We start from the raw sequence: 21,268 nt of genomic DNA on the forward strand, positions 1-21,268 counted from the left end.
TATGGAACGAAATATCAAGTGTATCAAGTGTAACTTTTCAAAGGTAAATTTGTATGATCAAAATACTGCAATTTTCACTGATAATATTACTTTCCTCTCCAGACGGGAAAATTAGTGGCACAACAAAATTGGGGACGTACATTTAAAATGCACCAACAATTGTTAATGCTTCGTTAATTAATATTTTTTCAAAAGCCTTTTTCATTAAAAAGAAGTTTGGAATCTGGTGCGCTGAACATGGTCGGTATAGGTCCTCTTTTTGTAGATATTCCAAAAATGTTTTAAGACGATATTTTAATTAATTTACGTAGGTCCTTAGACGTGAGTAAAATTTTACGTTCGTATTCGTTGACGGCCGGAATATAAATTAAATTAAACTTATAATGCCCACAAATGGTTTCTGGATACCCAATTCCACGAGTCAGTTCCAAAATACGCATCCTGAACTGTTAATGCAGATTTATTGTGCGAGTTAAAGGGCACGAAAGAAATTTAAAGTGGCTCTGATGTAAAATGCTTCAAAACGATGCCTTATTTATATGAAACCCAAGTGAAAAAGGACATGGCCATCCACACTAATTTTTTACGTTTTCTACATGCGAAACGAGCTATTATTGCTACATCTTCATGGTATTCCACTATATACATATACTGATGGATTCAAAGCTTCCAGTATGTTACATGAGCTTCATCTTAAACCATCGTGGATACTTAAATATCGTTTATTGTGATTAATATTAATGTATTGTAATTATATATAATATTTTTATTTACTCTCTATTAAGCTAACATTAAATATATTTAAATAAATACAGAAATTTGCGGAAACAACATTAATTTGCAATTCGGTTGTAGGTGCTATATAGGTTGGGTGATACAACCGAATAAAACAGGGAGTAACCACCAATTCCATAGGTTGATACAACCAATTTCATATGTAGTATTATTTGCATTTCCCATAATTCGTTTAAGTCGACCGAATTATTCAGGTGACACAACGACAAGTAGAGACCTAGCGCCGTCAATGGTTTGATGTTCTCAGCAGCCAATTTACCATCATCTAAAGTAGTATATTGTCTTTGGTTGGCAGTAATTCCTCAGTCATAATTATGCCTTCTCTCAATACAATCACGAATATTTCAATCACGAAAACCGCAGATTCAATCATTTTTGTTAATTGAAATGTCTTCAATCACGAAACTGATAGTTAAACATTACCTGAATTCTTAGTCCCTTAGTTATAATCTTCATTTGCCTTTATAGTCTTTTGGCATAAAAGGGCCTCGGTTTAATTTAATTTTAGTTGCTATTCCTTTCCAAAATCTCCACACATTGAAATCGTCTATTGAAATCTAAGACACAAATAATGATGCAAATCCTGGAAATAACAAAATATAAATGGAAAATACATATTTTTAAATCCATAAGAAAGAAATGTTTTACCATTACATAGAGATTGTTTGCAGCTCATTATATATACTTGGGTTCAAACTGAAAAAGGCAGGTAAAAAATGCAATTTAATGCCAACGCTACTTCGCAACTTGAAGACGAGTCTTCCAACGAACCCATACCGCTTTTAGTTTTAAGAAAACTAGGAGTAAAACAAATACAATTTTAAAAATTTAATACGATAACCCACCTATTGATTGCAACAATATTGTTAAAGGAGATGAATAAAAAAATATATTATTTTAGGCCGTTTAATATAAACAGGATTCGATGGAAAACTGTATTCACATTTCACAATTGCTTATGCTATGTTCCCACCGACTCGTTTTCCTCATTCGTTTTTCCAAAACATTTCACCGTTCACACCGGGTTGAGATGTTTTAGTTTGACAGTTACCATGGAAACTAGAAATTCACATTTACTCGAAATTCACATATTGTTTATGATTAACACACCCGAATGAAAATCATCCACACTATTTGAGTATTTGTAAGTTACTAATTTATTATGAAAAATATCAATCCTTATATACTACTTAGAACTACGTACAAACTAACATAAGATAAACAGAGAACCAGCAATAACGATGATTAGAAGCAAGTTCATAAAAAGGTCATAAAACATCTGCAACCATAATGAATCGGGCATGTGTATACACGCATGCGTACCATTAATTATTTATAGATAAGCGACATGTCTTTTCCCATCATAAAACATCGTGTGTGGGAAAACCCAATAATGGATAAATAGCGAAGCAAAATTCTCGTCCTTGTCAAACATAAACACTGATACAACGCACATGTGGTACACACATGTTACTAACTACCTAACACTCTGTTCTTATCGTCTAGACTGATATATATCTGTATCAGTGACAGAACTGTATTTGTTTAGAAAACTACTAATAGTAAATTGCCATAATCGAACCTTACCAAATTTACAAAATATTATGTTTAGAAATCTAAACATTCTGCGGGCGGCGAATGACAATTACATTATTTTTTCTTGTAAGATATTTGTAGACTGTATAACATATCAATACAATAATAATAAGAGATGATGATATCAACGATGCGTGACCACTCATATGATGCCAGGATAAACCCTTATCTACCCTAAATGCACGTATCGCAGATAGCACATGTTTAGAAATCTAAACATTCTGCGAGCGGCCAACTACACATTACTTTATACCAAATACGATTACCTAACAAACCTCTTATTCTAAACAGAATACACAATTTTTTATATTTTACGCTAAGTTTTTATGGCGTAACACAGAAAAACATATGACCGGTCCGGCTCTTTTGGGGCATTCCCCTGTCTTCGCCAATGCAGCATTGTCATCCTTATTTTAATTCCTTCGTCGTGCAAACTGCACCCATCATTAGCGAACTGTTCCTTGGAGATAATCGCTACCGTAAAACGCACCAACTCTGCACCTCGTTGCACTCCGACGGTGAGTGATAGTCTTCTTTTCTCGGATCTATACCACGAAACTTCTTCACCGTCTTTAGTAGTGGGTAATTGACTACCTTGCCTTTTTGCTGGACACCCCTTGGGCCAATATCTTTCATATGTTGCTCTTTCAGCAACAACAGCTCCTCCCTCTATTTTCCAAGCCTCCACGTCATCTTGAATCACAGATGCCAAATCTTCTTCCTGTAAAGATAAAACAGAAACATTAAGAGATTCTCCCAGAATCTCAGATGATTTGACGCCTTTTTGTGGTTCATCAATGTCTTCTTCAGTTGCGGCTGGACCAGACTCTTCAGCATCGGCTGCTCTTTCGGCTTGTGCAGCAGCAGTACCATCAGTTTCGATGGGAGCAGTACCATCAACTTCAGTTTTTGTAGGCATCTGCTTCTCATTTGATGGCCAAATAGTAGGATTGACATCAGGGCTCCTTCTAATCGAGTATGACTCATCTGATCTATTCCGGTAAACCCATATAGTAGGTTCTGTGTCGGAGCTCCTTCCATTGGAGCATGATTCCTGCACCAGTGACTTTTCTCTTGGCCATTCCTTATTTATGACCTCTTGTCGATTAATATAGGTCGACTTCACATCAGCATTTTGTCCATTAGAGGTTGCCTCAATTTGTTTTCGCCTTTCTCTAGCCCTCCTTATAGCCTCCATTGATCTATATCTCCTAAGGATTTGTGCACTCAGATCGTCGTACAGATCCTCCATAAGCTCAAAGAGTCCAAGCACTTCTTCAGAATCCAAATCGGCAACCACCATTGCATCCATTATATTTTGCAATTTAATGAATTCCAAATCCAAGCAATGCTTGCTCTTCAAGAGTTCTCCAGAAAAATTATCTAATTCACGTTGGATTTCAACCAATCTTTCTTCAAGTCTCCCGACTTGCCTCTGAAACCTCCTCTCCAATCCCATTTCAGATTTCGGTTCCATTATTAGATGCTTCCTAGCAATCTAATTGTTTTGTTCTCTACCCCTTAGTAAAGAACAGTTGATTTACCTGCACACCGAACGTGGTTCCCTAAAGGACGCAAGTGTGCAGGATTTCGATTTTCTGCAACCCTTTGCAGATTTTGTAAATTGCCATAATCGAACCTTACCAAATTTACAAAATATTATGTTTAGAAATCTAAACATTCTGCGGGCGGCGAATGACAATTACATTACAGTCGACTCCGCTTTACTGAAACGTTAAAAATGCAGCCATTTAATTTCAGTTATCCGAAGTTTTTGCTAAAGCGGACTACGGATAACTGAAAAAAACTTCCAGTAATGCGAACTTCGGATAACTGAAAAAGTTTCAGTAAAGCGGACTCCGTATAACTGGAAAAAAATCCACTCAATTTCAGTTAACCGAACTTATGACCAATGCTATGTACATAAAATAATAAAAACAAGGTGTTTGATTCCGTGTGTGTGCCATCTACAATTTTACCTTTCAGTTGATTTTATTTACAGAGTGATTTAAACTGTTTTGAAAGTGCCATCTTCACTTGAAATTAAGCGTTCTCAATACGGAGAAGAAAAAAACTTTTCAGTAATCCGATTTTTTCAGTTAAGCGGAGTTTCACTAAAGCGGAGTAATTTAAATGAAATGGACAGAAAAAACAACTGGGGAATGCGATCGATTTCAGTTATCCGAGGTTTTTCAGTAAAGCGCATTGCGCTAAAGCGGAGTCGACTGTATTTTTTCTTGTAAGATATTTGTAGACTGTATAACATATCAATACAATAATAATAAGAGATGATGATATCAACGATGCGTGACCACTCATATGATGCCAGGATAAACCCTTATCTACCCTAAATGCACGTATCGCAGATAGCACATGTTTAGAAATCTAAACACATATATCTAATCTATGTCCAAATAATTACCGCGAGCGTAAAGGGAAAACATTTTTTATGTTATTTTCACATGTCCATGTTCTTGAAAGCCTTGGTTTATTCTTTTTTTCTATGAAACTTATTTCAATATTTTGACATATATTTTGAATAGAGTATGTTATTCGGGATATATTCCAAATTAGGTGGGTTTTGGAGGAAAACTTGTGTTTTGAACTTGTTTTTTAGTATGACATTATTATTCAACCGTCGAACTGAACGGACGTGTTTTCTAATAGCGGAGTATTTCATCGTAATAAGTACTTATTACGAATTTCACGTGTGGTGGAAATAATAAACCACCATGCAGCGAAATTCGAAGTCATCCACTGGGTTACTAACTTCAGGGCCCAGTGAACGGGTAATGACTGAAGTTATAAATTTGGGCAGCGACCAAGAGTCAGGCCCAATTAGTCGACCTGTAGACGGGTCGACTGGCGGTGACACTTTGGCAAGTCGAACCTTTTCTAAGGTGACGACATCAAACGGAGGCAATCCCTCTCGAAAGAGATTCAAAGAACGAAGAAATGCTTTGTTTATCCTAAAGAAATTAGGATCAGTCGACACAAGCACGTTGTCGGCTAAGCAAAGCGATTCCTTAAAATGGGCTCAAGGAATTCTTGAAGCTGGGAAAAGGGAACGATCACCGGATGAGCTGCCATCCTCTAAACGGGATCAAAGATCGTTTGCCTCAGTTGCAAAAGACAGCCTTGTGATGGCTATTATTAATAAAGGAGCATTGGACGGTATGATTCCAAGGCAAAAATGGGGGGAAATTGAGAACGCGATGTTTGGTGTCTACTCAGAGGTGCGAAAAAAGTTTCCCGGACCAAGTCCTCGACGGCAAGATGCTGGATGGTATCAAGGACGATATAAGTTAATAGCTTTTGCGGACCAGAGGTCTATGTATTGCTTTAAAGCTGCATTGATGCTAATTGGTGAAGTTTGGGAAGGAGCCGCTTTGGAGTTAGTCGTTAAAAAAGACATACCGGCTAAACCTAGAGCACAAGCATGGATACCGGCAAACCCTCATGATCCGGAGTCAATACTAGAGAGACTAAAAGAATGTAACCCAGATCTTCCAACCGCCGATTGGAAGGTTGGTCGTTTGGATGAGGTGGATGGACCAAGACGACATGCGGTGTTTATATTAAACATAGAGTCGCTGCCACATCTAGCCCAGACCCAAGGACGTGTAAGTTATGGCTTTCATGATATCCATATGAAGGTGTACAAAAGCGATCAGCCAAAGGATTCAGAAACGGACAAGCCTCCGGTAGAGTCAGCAGTGAAAAAATCTCCTAGCGAAGCCGAAGGAGACATAAAACCTGCAGACTATGGCGAAAATCATATGCGGGAAGTTTCTACAGGCTCAAACATCACCAAAGCTAAACCGCGGATTGTTGCGAGAGTCACCGAGATCTGTGAAGAGGAAGCCCTTGATGACTCAATTGAAGCGGCTGATGTGACGGTGGTTGAAAATTTGGATGGTTCTACGGTTCCTCCAGATAAATCTTCACCATTGTAAGGCCGCTTGTGCTGATGAAAGGAGACAGATATAGTTTTTATTCAAGAACCATACATATAAAGGGTGATTCTTTTGAGGTTAGGATTTTCATGCATTAGTATTTGACAGATCACGTGGGATTTCAGACATGGTGTCAAAGAGAAAGATGCTCAGTATGCTTTGACATTTCATCATGAATAGACTTACTAACGAGCCACAACGTCGAATTTTCAGTGAATGGGCCCTAGAAAAGTTGGCAGAAAATCCGCTTTTTTATCGACAAATTTTGTTCAGCGATGAGGCTCATTTCTGGTTGAATGGCTACGTAAATAAGCAAAATTGCCGCATTTGGAGTGAAGAGCAACCAGAAGCCGTTCAAGAACTGCCCATGCATCCCGAAAAATGCACTGTTTGGTGTGGTTTGTACGCTGGTGGAATCATTGGACCGTATTTTTTCAAAGATGCTGTTGGACGCAACGTTACGGTGAATGGCGATCGCTATCGTTCGATGCTAACAAACTTTTTGTTGCCAAAAATGGAAGAACTGAACTTGGTTGACATGTGGTTTCAACAAGATGGCGCTACATGCCACACAGCTCGCGATTCTATGGTCATTTTGAGGGAAAACTTCGGAGAACAATTCATCTCAAGAAAAGGACCGGTAAGTTGGCCGCCAAGATCATGCGATTTGACGCCTTTAGACTATTTTTTGTGGGGCTACGTCAAGTCTAAAGTCTACAGAAATAAGCCAGCAACTATTCCAGCTTTGGAAGACAACATTTCCGAAGAAATTCGGGCTATTCCGGCCGAAATGCTCGAAAAAGTTGCCCAAAATTGGACTTTCCGAATGGACCACCTAAGACGCAGCCGCGGTCAACATTTAAATGAAATTATCTTCAAAAAGTAAATGTCATGGACCAATCTAACGTTTCAAATAAAGAACCGATGAGATTTTGCAAATTTTATGCGTTTTTTTTTTAAAAAAAGCTCTTAACAAATCACCCTTTATAAGAACAAGATATGTGAATTAAGCACTCCGGGTTTCAAACTTTTGCATAATACCGGTAACGATATAAATCGAGCATGTATAATTGCTAAAAACGAACTGAACTTGTTTCTGCTTCCTTCATTGAACAATGCAGACACTGTCGTAGCCAGTCTAGAGATATCCAAATGCAAATATTGGGTATCTTCGGTCTACATGGGACATGATAGGGAGATGCCACCCTGTGCCGTTAAGACCTTAGTTGAGGAGTCACTAAAAATAAAGACAAAATTCATTATGGGATGCGATGCAAATGCACATCATAGTATTTGGGGAAGTAGTGATACTAATGCAAGGGGAGAGTCGCTAATAGAGTTTATTTTGCGTACTAACCTGGTAGTTTGCAATAAGGGAGATGCACCAACCTTCGTCACCAGAAACAGGCAAGAGGTTTTGGACGTCACGTTGACCTCTCCGGAACTGAATGACAAGATATCTGAGTGGCAAGTTTTGAGGGAACATAGCTTCTCAGATCATCGCTACATCAGTTTCAGATTGGCTGTTCGTACTTCAAAGACCATATTTCCGCGAAATGTTAGGAAAGCTGATTGCAATAGGTATAGGGAATCGTTCAATTTGATGATACCGGAAATGCCGGAGACAAATATGAGCACTGTGCAAGATATCGAACACGCAGTGGAGCGGATTACTAAGGCCTTCAACATTTCGCTGAAAGCTGCTTGCCCTAGAGGAAAGCCAAGGGGAAAAAAATCGGCCGCCATGGTGGACTACGGAGTTAAGTAATATGAGGAAATCCTGCAGGAAGCTCTTTAACAAAGCAAAGTCCACAAGAGCTCCGGAGGATTGGGACACTTACAAGATGAATCTGAGAGCATATAAACGAGAACTGAGAAGGTCTCAACAAAACTCTTGGGATGATTACTGTAGCAGTATTGAGAATACGTCAGAGGCTTCCAGACTACGGAAGGTACTAGCATCCACTACCACCGCTCCAGGTTTCATTAAAACATCGGAGGGAAATTGGACAACGTCCAGTGAGGAGACGTTGGAGGTACTTTTGGACACACACTTCCCTGGAAATCAGACGGTTGAACCATGCTCTGGCGGTCGAGGAAATTGTGTCGGAATCTAGAATAACATGGGCTTTAAATAGCTTTCGGCCATACAAATCCCCCGGACCTGATGGAATTACTCCGACGGAATTACAAGCAGTGGCTGAAAGAATTATCCCCTGGTTGACGGTGATATATAAACGATGTGTATACTTAGCATATATTCCAGAAAAGTGGAGGGAAACAAAAGTCGTCTTCATACCTAAAGCAGGAAAAGCCTCTCACTCGAGTGCGAAGGATTTCCGACCAATCAGCTTATCCTCATTCCTACTTAAGACCCTGGAGAGGATGATAGATATGTATCTTAGAACTAGCATGGATTCAAGTTTGCTCTCGAAACGACAGCATGCATACTCGAAGGGCAGGTCTACTGAGACCGCATTGCATGAACTAGTCAGCTTTATTGAAAGCTCACTATCTATCAAAGAATACACAATCGTGGCGTTTCTAGACATCGAAGGGGCGTTCAATAATGTCCATCCGAGCTCGATATTAAATGGACTGACAACTCTGAATGTTGATCCAGGTATACTTAGGTTGTTAGACGAACTTCTAATAAAGAGACGTATTTCAGCCACACTAGGGCAAGCAAACATACAAAGGTATGTGAACAGAGGCACTCCCCAAGGAGGAGTTCTATCACCTCTTCTTTGGAATGTTGCTATAAACAACCTTCTGGTTTCTCTAGAAAAAGAAAGGATAAAAGTGGTGGCATACGCAGATGATGTGGCGCTAGCAGTCAGGGGAAAATTCCCATCCACAATCAGAGATATTATACAGAGAGCTCTCCGGATGACTGAGAAATGGGCGAAAGATAATGGTCTTGGTGTAAATCCAGCAAAGACAGAAATAGTCATGTACTGCAAAGATCGCAAAACTCCCACGGTTAGGCCCATTTCCTTAGGGGGTATTGAAATTCCCTTTAGGGAGTGTGCAAAATACCTTAGCGTTATTTTGGACAGGAAGCTGAATTTTAAGCTTAATATTGAAGAAAGGGCGAGGAAAGCAACGGTAGCTTTATACTCGTGCAAAAAGGCAATAGGGAAAAAGTGGGGACTAAGACCTAAAATTGTGCATTGGCTATACACGGCAGTAGTTAGACCTATAATGCTATATGGTGTTGTAGTCTGGTGGCCGGCACTTCAGAAACCGACTTGTTTAGATAAAGTTCAGCGTATGCCGAGCTTATGTATCTCAGGCGCACTTAGTAAGACAGGAACAGACTCCCTTAATGTCATGCTACATCTATTGCCTTTAGACATTTTGGCCAAACAGTCAGCTGCAACATCGGCTGTGCGGTTGCGCGAGCTATCGCTGTAGTCGGAAAAAATGTACGGTCATAGTTCGGTCCTCAAAGTAATGCCAGATGTGCCTAACGTAGTGGATTACACCCTGGCAAAACCACTTTTCGACAAAAAGTTTGAAACTCTAATTCCCAACAGTGAGGCGTGGTGTACACAGACCCCGGGGAATAAAAGATATATAGATTTCTATACTGATGGCTCCAAATTGAATGGACAAGTGGGAGTATATTCTAAAGATCTGGAAATTCGAATAGCGAAAAGATTACCTAATCACTGTAGTGTTTTTCAGGCTGAAATATTGGCAATAAGAGAGGTGGTGAATTGGCTGAGAAGTAATGTTCCAACAAACATTGGCATTAATATATACTCAGACAGTCAACCTGCAATAAAATCCTTGGACTCTGTGTTCCTTAACTCGAAAACGGCCATAGACTGCCGCAAATCTCTCAACGAGATGGCTGAGCAGTACAATATTCACCTAATATGGGTGCCTGGCCATAGGAACATACCGGGGAACTGCGAAGCAGATGTGTTAGCAAGGCTAGGAACTACCTTACATATTCCAGGGGATCTAGAATCTGTTGGTATGCCTCTGGCCACCTGCAAGCTCTTACTGCGTGAGAAGGTTATGATGGCCAATATTCGATGGGAAAGTTGCAAGGGTTGTAACGACACCAAGCAAATTTGGCCCCATTTAAACTTAAACCGCACACTAGATACGCTAGTGTTCTCATGGCGTCCTAATATCTGCTATAACGGGTCGCTGCCTGATAGGCGAATTTGCAAAAACTGTAGGTGCGAAGTATAATGACTATTGTATAAGCTGTCATGACGTGGAGGAAAAGGAATCAATTAAACACCTCTTGTGTGAGTGTCCTGCTTTTTGTGTAAGGCGTAAGCGAATTTTAGGAGCATATAGCTTTAGATTACTGGCTGACCTGGAAAACGTTAACTTAAGCAGTTTGTTAATGTTTTTGGAGCAATCTGGTTGGTTCCACAAAAGTAAATAATAGAGAAGGTTCAGTGGTTAAGACTAGAAGTGCCCATATGTAATAGGTACGTTTAGTTAAATGTGGTATCCCAATGGACTGAATAGTCTAAGTGAGCCTGAAATTTAATCGGGCTGCCACTTTAACCTAACCTAATATGGTGAAAACGACTCGTTTTGAAGTGCTTATAAAGGGAAAACATTTCAAACCCCAAAACATGCTTGGTGAGAACACCGTATTACCTTCAATAAATGTAGATTGTGTTCCATGTTTACTATATCGTAAAAAACAATCGCAGGTAATGCCAAATGCATTCCTTTACCGCATGGTCATTGGTTGTTGCACACTTTATTTTTTTCGACCCGTTTGGTTGACTTGTTATTGTATTCAAAATATTTATGCACATATTTCGAACGCAGCAGACAGAATGTCGCCAATCATGTTTTTCAATTTACGCGAAAAACAAAAGCTCAACCGTTCGTTACGAGTTACTTCCACAGACTCTCTCCATCACATATTGTTGAAAGAAATCACATTCTCTTGTTATCTTTTTACTCTTTCTCTCCGTCGCTCAAAACTATTCACTTTCAATCGCAAAGGTTGAATCAATCACATGTTTAATTGGGAACGGAACATTTTTCAATCACGATTGTAATTGAAAATTATTTCCGAATTGAATAACAAATTGATTGAAGCAATTAATATTTTAATTGGAAACGTAATAAATATCAATTATTTTTTAAATTTGATTTTATTCGGATTTGATTAAATAATTAATTGAATGAATTTACGTATTAATTGATTCCGTTTCCAAACTCAATTAAGTGTCTAATTGAAAAAATTTCGGTGATAATTTTGTGTGTGTAGGATGAATGTTGTGAGTATGATATTCGATTAAAATGAATCAACTTGGTGTATATCTAACAATGTTGTGTGGTTAATCGTGTACAAAAAATATTGGTGGTTCAAACTACAGCTCTAAATGATGGGTTGAGGGGTGTGCAAAAATACTGGTGGTTTAAGCTACAGCTTTAAACGGTGGTTGTGGGGGGTTAGTTGGTTATGTTTGATGTGGATTGACAACAAGTGTACATTTGTATGTTAGAGATTCGATGTAAATATGTCGAGCTTGGAATTCAATATCGATGTATAACTGTTTCAAATATATGTATGTGTGTTTTCCAATCTCTGACAAAAGTACACGCGAACCTGATTATGCAACCAATTTGGTAACAATAGAAATATTTAGAAACTCACGATTCCAAAATACACTATACTTTTACCAATATATCAAGAACGATGGCAGTCTTCTTCCAAAAAACACTACTTTCCATGCACCAACAGCAACTTCCAAGCAATCCAAAAACACCACCAACAATTATTCGAAAACATCCAAACTCAAGCAATCCAACCCTTCTTTACAGCATACGTCCTGTCGCGGTCGCCATGTAAAAAGCGAGGTTTTTCGCTTTATTTTTCCTTACTAATTCGCAATAGTATGACTATAATTTTGGTTGAATGGTCGTAATAACAAACAATAATAGCGGTTCTTTTAAAATCGATGCTCTTTTTATTTATTTCATTGGTGCCTTTCGCACTTATAACAACAATAACATTTTACGTTGAGATCTCTGTGATCTTTTCTCTACTAAAGACTTTGTAGCAGTGAATTTAATTAGTAGCACTATAGTAGAATAGAGTAGGAAGATAACTCAGATAACTCTACACTTTTTACATTTTGCGATTATCAACGAAATAGTACTTAACGTAATATTAACGTAATAGTTAAATGATTTAAATAAAATACAATGGGAATTCAAATAAAATTCAAATGATAGAAAAAGTAGTTATTTTAAATAATGAACAAATAAATTATAAACATTTCACTAGCTTGTTTCAACTGCCGCAAGAGGGGCCATGTGTCCACGTGAGAACAATGTTTCCTCGTTGAGCCGAAATAGGTGAAGGCGTCACGAGCACACACCTGTAAAGAAACTGGAAGAGATGGGATGAGAAGATATCTCATGGTTAGTAATCGCCTGTTTATTTCACACAATATACCAAATTGCCCGGCATGAGACTGGAAGAGTGTGGGAGTTCCCCACGTACATGTTCTTACCTGTACATCGATTCCTTCATCGAAGTTTTGTTGCAGGGTAAAGCTAATGGTCACCGGCGTTGGGCGATCGGCTGAGCATATAAGGTGTAATGAAAGATGGATAAAGCCGTGTGAATGGATGAGCAGGTGGTTTCTGTAGCAGTGACCGCCGTGATAATTATATAGTAGTAGTAGTGTTGCTTTATTGACTTTGACAAACGAAAGGTTTACAGAACCATATGATTATTTTCTCCTTGTATATATTAAATTCTTAGAACTATATTTGTCTTGTTCTATTAAACGCTGATGGTATATGCTACGTGCTATACATTGTACTGTAAATTTTCAATGAGATTGTGTTTGTGTTAAAAAAACAATGCTTGCTCCCGGTAAGTCGTACAGAGCGAACTTCTGTTAAAAAGGAAGAACTTAGAAATAAATAACGATAAAAAAAAACAAACTAACAGAACGTGTCAAAGACATTGCTGATGGCTTGGAATGAACATTAAAATGTAAGAACGAATTGTCTTCATATACAGTAATATGTGTATGTTAAAAGATACAGCCTTGGCTTTTAAATTTGAATATTAAAAATTTGTGTTAAAAAAATACAAAATGTTTTAACTTTAAGTACAAAGTGTCTTATTTAGATTAGTGTAGATATATTTAAGCTATCATCACAGTAAGTTTCGCCACTGTGGGTACACATCTGTTGTAGAAATTCTGGTAAGCTGTTGCGTTTAGATTGCCAACTGGGGATAGGTAAGTAGCCATGTTCCAGGCAAGATGCTTCTCGTCCTCGAAGGTATCTACCAGAGAACGGCTGCGATCTACCGCAACCGACCAGTGTATTTAGTAAACACCAATACTTGCAATCTTAAAACACCAATTGGTAAAAAAATTCAACCACCAATATCCAATGCAACCGACGAATGTCGGTGTTTGTTAGTATGAGTTTTGGTCTCTCGAAAACACCGTAATAAAGCAATCACATAAATTGGTTACCCATATCTCAGCAGTTTGGTATTGTCTTATTTGGTACTCTCTCAATTCTCTTGAGCTAATGCCAACTGCGAATGTTGTTGTTGAGTCCAATCACACTTAAGTGCCACACTCGTTTTTTGTTTACCGAGCGTTGTTACGATGTCGATTGGTTTAAGATTGCAAGAAACTGCATACGAGCATTGTTATATACTAGGTGTGTTTTTATTCTCGTATTTGTATCAATGTAAAAGATCGCATGGTAATTGGTGTCTTACTCACTGCCACCGACATTTTGTGGGTAAGAGTGCAATACGAAAAAAGCCACCGGTTGCGGTTCTCTGGTATCTACCATGAGATTGTTGTCGTGGAGTTCTAATCTTTCAACAAAACGTTGCATAAGTGAGATGGAGGTGTTATTGTAGCCATATCATATATGCATTGAAAACCGCCTTGTTTGTGTTTGAAAATTCTTTCCGATGCATTTTCTCAACACAGATCGCTCGAAGACTTCTTTCTCCTTTGCCACTGAAGGAGACATTGAAAACCACATCGGAAAAGCATAGATTAGAATAGGTCTAATCGCTGCTTTGTAAATCATCAGTTTGTTTCACGAGGAAGATATCGGGTATGAAGAACGCTGGAGAAAATTCCAGTAATCTTTTTTGCCTTGATTAGGTTCGATCTACAATGATTATTGAATTTAAATAAATTTTTCAAATTCACTCTAAGATATTTCATTGTCGTTTTGACAGGAATTGCAATTCCATTGAAAGCAATATTTAGATTTTTGCTTTGGGGCACTACATGGCGGGCGCATTTCCCTGAGGGGTTTCTTATACATATTGCTTCAGATTTGGATGCATTTACTTTTGATAATTATATAATTATAGTCATATTGTTTGTCCAGGGGTGGAGGAAAATAATGTTTCTTTTGTTCCCAAAAGAAAATATTTCCTCGAACAGAAATATGACTGTTGGTGATAGGTAATGTAGTTAAAAAAATGGCGAAATAAATAAAGTTGGTTGGAGTTGCACTACATCGATAACATAGGAAGTGTTCTGAAATCATTTCAAAATACTGCATAGACTGGGTAGCAGTTGGGATACATGTGAAAAAGGTTGGAATTCAGCATGTTTTCAAACATGGGCATGTTACTGAGAATTCAAGCTGAAAAAGGGCGGTGGAAATCGCGAGTCTTATAAAGGGTGATTTGTTAAGAGCTTGATAACTTTTTTTTAAAAAAAAACGCATAAAATTTGCAAAATCTCATCGGTTCTTTATTTGAAACGTTAGATTGGTCCATGACATTTACTTTTTGAAGATAATTTCATTTAAATGTTGACCGCGGCTGCGTCTTAGGTGGTCCATTCGGAAAGTCCAATTTTGGGCAACTTTTTCGAGCATTTCGGCCGGAATAGCCCGAATTTCTTCGGAAATGTTGTCTTCCAAAGCTGGAATAGTTGCTGGCTTATTTCTGTAGACTTTAGACTTGACGTAGCCCCACAAAAAATAGTCTAAAGGCGTCAAATCGCATGATCTTGGTGGCCAACTTACCGGTCCATTTCTTGAGATGAATTGTTCTCCGAAGTTTTCCCTCAAAATGGCCATAGAATCGCGAGCTGTGTGGCATGTAGCGCCATCTTGTTGAAACCACATGTCAACCAAGTTCAGTTCTTCCATTTTTGGCAACAAAAAGTTTGTTAGCATCGAACGATAGCGATCGCCATTCACCGTAACGTTGCGTCCAACAGCATCTTTGAAAAAATACGGTCCAATGATTCCACCAGCGTACAAACCACACCAAACAGTGCATTTTTCGGGATGCATGGGCAGTTCTTGAACGGCTTCTGGTTGCTCTTCACTCCAAATGCGGCAATTTTGCTTATTTACGTAGCCATTCAACCAGAAATGAGCCTCATCGCTGAACAAAATTTGTCGATAAAAAAGCGGATTTTCTGCCAACTTTTCTAGGGCCCATTCACTGAAAATTCGACGTTGTGGCAGATCGTAAGTCTATTCATGATGAAATGTCAAAGCATACTGAGCATCTTTCTCTTTGACACCATGTCTGAAATCCCACGTGATCTGTCAAATACTAATGCATGAAAATCCTAACCTCAAAAGAATCACCCTTTAACATTAAGAAAAGATACATCACTCTCAACAGTAGGATTCAGCACAGTACGGCTTTTAAATATATATTACCAATAAATTTTGAAGAAAAACCAACGTATTCAAAAATCCCTTCGATAAGCTGTCATAAAATTGTTGTGAATATAGGTAGATATGGGGTATATACGAAAAAGGTTTTTAGTGTCGACTGGGAGTAAATACTGTAATAATGGTTGCATATTATAGTGAACAAATGGAGCATTGGCTTAGCTAGACAATTTTCCTAGGAGGGCTATAGCCCCACTACTAAAAATTAATAGACTGAAATTAATTTATAATAAAGCAACTAAAAGTAGTTCCACACTTTTTCCCAGCAAACAAATTTGGGAGTGGTTCTAAAGGTACAAATTTAAAAGAACTTCCAAACATGTTCTCATGAAGAAGTTAATTATTTTAACTACACAGGAAGTCTTTTTAATTCCACTTTTTTATCACTCGTTTTTTTCATATATAATAGGTTAAAAATGGGTAAGAATTAATAAAATGGTTCAAATTACTCAAATTTTCCCGCAAAATGTTAAATCCATTCTAAAACAATCGATAATTTGTGAAAATATTCGAGGTCAAAAACTTTTCAGACAAGCGTTAGAATGCAATCAAAATCCTAATTCACATTCAAAACACTGAAGTCGGATCACATCTTAAGAAGTGATGCAAATTCAGTGCAACGGCTGTTGAAATGGTGGACATCCGTCCTATGACATGCCCATGTTAAATTCATCGCCAATTTTGCACCACTTCCCGACCTAAAAAGTTTAGTTTAGTTATTAAACTAAATATAAATTTAAGAAATTAAGTCATAAGTTCAACTAGAGTTTTATTTCAAAAATATCAGACTTCAAACATTCACTTATAATAAAGAAACTAACTTAGAATGTACAAAACAATGTTAAGAAATAGAACTATATATTGCCATCGGTAACTCCTACCACAACAAATTCGATTGTGCATAGCGGAACTTTGTGCGGTTGTATTTATTTGTTTAATATTATATAAAAGCAATGGAAAATGGGTAAATGGGTTTTTAAATTCGGGGGGGAGGGGGCTAAAATTTTTCTGTGGGGTTCTAAGTCCCCTCCCCAGAGGCCTTCCTACGCCATTGTGGACAGAGGGTGATCGGGGTGTCCGTTAATTTGAATTGATGTTAATAATTTACGGTAGACGATATCAACCCTGTTGGAGAACAGACATTTGCTTTTTTGGGGGAAAAAGAAAATCTGGCCGAAAAAAATGGGAAAAATTGTAGATCGTGGAAAGTTGGCGTCTGACGGCAGGAAAATTGGTGTATAAAAACCAATGGCAAAGGTTTTTGACTTTTGGTATTTCTCTTTGTTAAATAGAAACTACTTCGGATTTTGTGTCATTCACGCAGGCCTTCGTTGTTATATAGACGGCCAATATAAATTGATGTTTGGCATTATTTTTATTGCTAGCGATTTGATAGTAAGAAGTGCCCTCGTAAAATTGTGGAATACTGTCCAAAGGGTTGCTACCGATATACGAAAGTCTGAAAGAAAAGAAACACGTTAATATCGATTCCTATATATTATTATTCAACCGTCGAACTGAACGGACGTGTTTTCTAATAGCGGAGTATTTCATCGTAATAAGTACTTATTACGAATTTCACGTTGGTGGAAATAATAAACCACCATGCAGCGAAATTCAAAGTCATCCACTGGGTTGCTAACTTCAGGGTCCAGTGGACGGGTAACGACTGAAGTTATAAATTTGGGCAGCGACCAAGAGTCAGGCCCAATTAGTCGACCTGTAGACGGTGACACTTTGGCAAGACGAACCTTTTCTAAGGTGACGACATCAAAAGGAGGCAATCCCTCTCGAAAAAGATTCAAGGAACGAAGAAATGCTTTGTTTATCCTAAAGAAATTAGGATCAGTCGACCCAAGCACGTTGTCGGCTAAGCAAAGCGATTCCCTAAAATGGGCTCAAGGAATTCTTGAAGCTGGAAAAAGGGAACGATCACCGGATGAGCTGCCATCCTCTAAACGGGATCAAAGATCGTTTGCCTCAGTTGCAAAAGACAGCCTTGTGATGGCTATTATTAATAAAGGAGCATTGGACGGTATGATTCCAAGGCAAAAATGGGGGGAAATTGAGAACGCGATGTCTGGTGTCTACTCAGAGGTGCGAAAAAAGTTTCCCGGACCAAGTCCTCGACGGCAAGATGCTGGATGGTATCAAGGACGATATAAGTTAATAGCTTTTGCGGACCAGAGGTCTATGTATTGCTTTAAAGCTGCATTGATGCTAATTGGTGAAGTTTGGGAAGGAGCCGCTTTGGAGTTAGTCGATAAAAAAGACATACCGGCTAAACCTAGAGCACATGCATGGATACCGGCAAACCCTCCTGATCCTGAGTCAATACTAGAGAGACTAAAAGAATGTAACCCAGATCTTCCAACCGCCGATTGGAAGGTTGGCCGTTTGGATGAGGTGGATGGACCAAGACGACATGCGGTGTTTATATTAAACATAGAGTCGCTGCCACATCTAGCCCAGACCCAAGGACGTGTAAGTTATGGTTTTCATGATATCCATATGAAGGTATACAAAAGCGATCAGCCAAAGGATTCCGAAACGGACAAGCCTCCGGTAGAGTCAGCAGTGAAAAAATCTCCTAGCGAAGCTGAAGGAGACATAAAACCTGCAGACTATGGCGAAAATCATATGCGGGAAGTTTCTACAGGCTCAAACCTCACCAAAGCTAAACCGCGGATTGTTGCGAGAGTCACCAAGATCTGTGAAGAGGAAGGCCTTGATGACTCAATTGAAGCGGCTGATGTGACGGTGGTTGAAAATTTGGATGGTTCTACGGTTCCTCCAGATAAATCTTCACCATTGTAAGGCCGCTTGTGCTGATGAAAGGAGACGTAGATATAGTTTTTATTCAAGAACAATACATATATATTATTTTCCTTATCCAAAAGTCGATAAACTTTTCAATGAAATCGTATTGTGATTTGACTATTTTTACACGCAAAACCTAAATTTAAAAGAGGATTGTGTCTTAAAAGTATCCTTACTTGTATTCTCCGCTTCTTTGGCTCGGAATCAATACCAAATTTTTTAAAGTAAAGACAAAATCTTTGGAACCGAGTATGCTTTTTTTTCAGTGTACGTGGTGTTAGTAACTGGCCTCTAACAACGATGCAAAAGTGGCCCATATCGGTCCAAAAATATATGTAGCCTCCATAAAAAGCAATTTCCATTATTTATTTATTTATCTATTTATTTATTATTTAATTTATTATAATTACAAATTACAATAAACTTATTTATACGGGCACTAGCAACTAGAGGCTATCGGCCTAAGCAATTTCCATATTTGGTTTCCTGCGCTTCTGCAGGGGCATATTTCATACGATCCAATCGAAATTGGAAATTTTATGTTAACCGATCAAGAACTGATTTAGCTTATATAACATAGGCATTTAATCTACCTCCATGTACATTAAGGCAATGTTAAGAGGTTTTAAGTTACCTTGTCTTTAGTAGAACTTTCTTCGTAATACATGGTGGATGGTCCATAAGACTCGTCCTGCCTGACATTACGGTCGTATTTACTTATTTGTATAGTACGGTTAAATAAATAAATATAAATCTTTCTAAATAATTAAAAATTAAATTAATAATAACAAAAATCTATAACTTTGCCTATGGTAGAATCTATTCGAACCCACCAATGATCCCATACTCATTCTTTGTTGGCTGCCAAGCTATTAATTTGCTTATGTCTAGTTACTCCTAACGTTGGCCTTCTAGAATACATTCTCTGTAACATATAAAAGATCCGATACCCATTATACGTTCACTTCCAACAGAAGGGAACGCGAAATGATCTCACGTGTAGCTTAAATTTACCTTTTGGCGCCCACATCACATAAATGTGTCGTAGGCCAGTGGATGAGTGTAGGACTACCAATAACGAGGACCCCGGTTCAAATCCCGACGGAGCAGAAAAATAAAAATACACTTGAGGTAAACATTAAAATCACAAAAATAAGATAAACTGTATAGGAAAAGTAATTCAAATTAAATTCTAACGTAAAAGGTATGAGGGCAAATGTTCAGTTCATAGACATCCTTGCCTTCAAAATATTTATTTTTACACGCTTTCTTTTATGCCTTCCTGTCCAGGCATTTTTGAGGGCCTTCTTTGGAAGGCATGATTTTTGTACTTAGTCTGAAGGCCTGATAACATGGCATCGACGACACCACCTCTAGAAGGCATACGAATAGAAGCGAGAGGCAAGGCCTTGGTCTCCAATCCAATACAATGTTATTTTGAAATGAACACGTAATGCAGCGCCCAGGCCTTATAGCTACCCGGACAACATTTCCATCATCATTCCACGTCGCTTCCATTTCCCGCTGGGTAGAGTAGTATCACTAAGTTCGTCTATTACGTTTATTGCACTGATTTCCCTCTTGCTTTCTCTGATGCTGAGTACTTGCATATCTAGTTGTCTTGTTTATGATGTGTCTGTATATATGAGCAATATTATCTGTATCTGATTTGTAGTGCATTCTCTTCTCTGTGGGTACATTGTTAATGTACAACATCTCTAATGTTAATCTTTTGCTGTTGCTACTCTCTCTCTCTCTCTCCAATACTCTCACATCGTCAAAGTTCGGGTGATGTTTCGTTGTCGCACAGTGTGTTGCAAGCGCTGTTTTTTGAAGTTTGTTACTATTGCGAAGTTTTATGTCTGATTTGTGTCCCGACAGTCTTGTTTTTAATTTATTTTTCGTAGTTCCAATATACATTGGAGTTCTTTGTTGTCTCCATTGCATGTTATTTGATAAATAACATTAGATGTTTCCATAATAGGTGTCTTGTCTTTAGTTTTTGTGAAAATGTTTTTTAGTGTATTGTAATTTTATGGGCAATATTAACTTTATTTTTGTCTACTATGTTAGAGTTTGTAATCCTTTCCGAAATTCCTTTTACATAGGATAAGGATCTGTAAATATTGGGTTCTTTCTCTATATTTTCTTTGTCCAAGTAGGGTTTATAAGATGAAATTAATTCTTTGATTAGTTTTGGTGGAAAATTATTTTCCTGAAGTATATTTTGCAGCTTTTTTCTGTTGTTTTTATGGAATTTATTATCGCTTATTGTCAGTACTCTGTTTAATAAGTTTTTGGCCGTATTTGTTAGCATGAACCTTGGATGATTGGAATAGAAGTTCATTATTCTTCCTGATGCTGTATCTTTCTGATACCAGTCTGTGATAAGTTTTCCATTTGCTTTT

The 21,268-nt window shown here is 38.1% G+C and overlaps 1 protein-coding gene and 1 long non-coding RNA gene across 8 annotated transcripts in view; one reads left to right on the forward strand and one right to left on the reverse strand.

Annotated features, from left to right (window-relative positions):
- LOC142232660 (protein ABHD18) overlaps nt 1–21,268 on the forward strand; it is a gene marked incomplete in the record, with an annotated part of 369,540 nt that overhangs the window by 138,466 nt on the left and 209,806 nt on the right.
- On the reverse strand, nt 734–1,928 carry LOC142232663 (uncharacterized). Of its 3 annotated transcripts, none has more exons than XR_012721163.1 (3): nt 1,769–1,928; nt 1,444–1,592; nt 734–1,378 (listed from the first exon to the last, which is right to left on the reverse strand). It is a non-coding gene; the product is annotated as an uncharacterized LOC142232663 (long non-coding RNA). The 3 variants fall into 3 exon arrangements; XR_012721162.1 differs by having other exon boundaries at nt 1,739–1,928; XR_012721161.1 differs by having other exon boundaries at nt 1,444–1,574; nt 1,641–1,928.

This window comes from Haematobia irritans, chromosome 4 (assembly GCF_050003625.1).
Source record: "Haematobia irritans isolate KBUSLIRL chromosome 4, ASM5000362v1, whole genome shotgun sequence".
Classification (NCBI taxonomy): Eukaryota; Metazoa; Arthropoda; class Insecta; order Diptera; family Muscidae; genus Haematobia; species Haematobia irritans.